The 2,500-nt window shown below is 40.1% G+C and overlaps 1 protein-coding gene across 3 annotated transcripts in view; it reads left to right on the plus strand.

The window, feature by feature from the left end:
- Nucleotides 1-2,500, plus strand: part of LOC137643873 (lysosomal-associated transmembrane protein 4A-like) — a 199,048-nt gene that overhangs the window by 159,122 nt on the left and 37,426 nt on the right. Inside the window, exon 1 of one of the 3 annotated variants that reach the window (XM_068376611.1) lies at nucleotides 1,525-1,660. The exons of 1 other annotated variant lie outside the window; for it this stretch is intronic. The gene's annotated coding sequence lies outside the window, so the exon portion shown is untranslated. Of the gene's footprint in view, nucleotides 1-1,524; nucleotides 1,661-2,500 lie in introns of those variants that run through there. One more of the 3 variants, XM_068376612.1, reaches the window with a different exon arrangement.

Raw genomic sequence — 2,500 nt, forward strand, 5'->3', positions numbered from 1 at the left:
TCCCTGAAAGTTTCACTACTCCATGAGTACAATTGTGGCCAGGAAGTTGTTCACACACAAACAGACAAACAGGGGGTAAAACATAACCTCTTCCCAACTTCGTTGGCGGAGGCAATAATAGTCCTCTCACTATATGTATTTTTTGGCACGATCGATTTCTAATCACGAAACAAAGATTGCGATGTTTTGAGTAATCCACATGGCCAAGGGATAGCGGTTCATTCTCTTCATAAAACAAAATCTAGTTGTTGTTATTATTATTATTATTATTATTATTATTATCATCATCATTATTATTATTATTATTATTATTATTTGTTAAGCTACAGCACTAGTTGGAAAAGCAGGATGCTATAAGCCCAGGGGCTCCAACAGGGAAAATAGCTCAGCGAGGAAAGGAAACAAGGAGAGAAATAAGATAGAATAGCGTGCAAGAAAACTCTAACCCAAGACTTTGACTAGAATAACTCTATGCGAATATCAACTTCCATTAGTGTGTACGGCCCTTTTCTAAAACTTTATGTCTTAGCCTTGTGCCCTTTATTCAGCTTTCTGTAGATCTACAGAGTAATTCTTTCAATAGAGTGTCTAAATGTTCATGTGAACTATAGCAACGATAGTCTCCAAATGATTTTATGACAAAGTCTCCTTTCCTGATACTAATCAATTCTCATTGTTTAATCTCTGACCTGAAATAACTATAGCTTATTTCATCCACCTAATGTTCGCTAAAATTACGGTTGCTGTGGCCTGATTGGTAACGTCTCTGCCTGTGGTGTTTGCCAGTCGGGGGTTCGAGTCCCGCTCAGACTCGATAGTGCCATTAGCGTCTGCAACCTTGCCATCCTTGTGAGCTAAAGTTGGGGGGATCTGGAGAGCCTATTGGTCTATCTGCTGAGTCATCAGCAGCCACTGCCTGGCCCTCCCTAGTCCTAGCTTGGGTGGAGAGGCGGCTTGGGCGCTGATCATATAATATATGGTCAGTCTCTAGGGCACTGTTCTGATTGCTACGGCAATGTTACTGTTCCTTGCCTTTGCCATTCATGAGCGACCTTTAAACTTTTAAAAGGAAAACTTGACATAACGCCCACCAACCAACGAAAAGGGCACCGCCTCGGGAAAGAAACACCGTGTATAGTCAAATGTCTATCATAAACAGATGCCCTAACAGTCCCTATTGCTATGGGACCACTCCCGAAGACCGTCCGTACTCCCAGCTTCCCCGCAAGCTGAGCCAAGAGCAGCGTTGCCATTTCAGCTCATTTCTGGCTAGAACTGGCGTGTTTCTGGAGAATTTAGCGCGTTTTCCTAGCTGGCATGGTTGCGCTATCTGCTATTTGAGGCCTTTCAGACGAATCCAGCACAATATATAGTGCTTTTCCGTCTGGGTCTTTCTTCCAAACTTCATAACATTGAAACAATTTCCGCTTTATCATTCTTATATCATAAGAAAAGATTTAGCGCCTTTCTGTCGCGATGTTGGAAGCTCATGCCGCGCGTGTACAAAATCAGAAATGGCAACCCTGGCCAGGAGGACTAGTAGTAGTAAGCTGACTGTGGTGGAAGTGGGAGGCTCCTGGTACCCCTCGCGCGTGTGTGTGTGTCTTTGAGAACGACTCTTTGTGCTCTCAGTTATTTTAGCACTTGTTTGTAAGGTTATGTAAGTTATACAACTTTGTTTAATTAGATACTTAGGTTGATATATACGCTGGTTTTGGGGGAACGAAATGATGAAAAGTTTTGGGGAGACTTAATGTTTGGGTAATGATGACGATGGTGTACGAAAGGAAAGTTCAATAGCGCAAAGTTTACAATATCAAAAGTACTTTTTTTCTCTCTCTCTCAAACCTCTTTATCTAGTATTGCAGATATTGAAAGTGATGGCTGTCAGGGGTCTCATTACAAGGAGAGAGAAATTATAGCGAACTTAACTAAACCCCATACCACTGTAGTAGGCTGCACACATGCACACACATCCATATATATATATATATATATATATATATATATATATATATATATATATATATATATATATATATTTATATATAACAAACATATATATCTGTTTATAAAAGTGTGTGTATAGATACACTTGTGTGCATATATTTAGAAATAGAAGTGTATGTGACAACCTTGGGCGAATTTGGGGTTAAAATTAGGGTTAATTCGATCGACGTTTTGCTCGATCTTGACCTTGACCTTTGACCTAGGGCCTTCACAATTGAATCACTTCTAGGTCTCAATATAATAATTAATCCCTGTAAGTTTCACAACTCTTTAAGTAAAATTGTGGCCAGGAATTTGTTCACAAACAAAAATCAAACAAACAGACAAATAGGGGCGAAAACGTAACCTCCTCACAACTTCGTTGGCGGGGGTAATAAACTGAAAGGGAAGAACGCTAGGTGGTGGGGTGGATATGGCCATATAGGACAGAGCATACAGGGAAACTAAATGAAAAGAATGTGTTCAACTATCTGTCTTTGTGAATCAATTG

This window comes from Palaemon carinicauda, chromosome 7 (genome assembly GCF_036898095.1).
Source record: "Palaemon carinicauda isolate YSFRI2023 chromosome 7, ASM3689809v2, whole genome shotgun sequence".
Taxonomy (NCBI): Eukaryota; Metazoa; Arthropoda; class Malacostraca; order Decapoda; family Palaemonidae; genus Palaemon; species Palaemon carinicauda.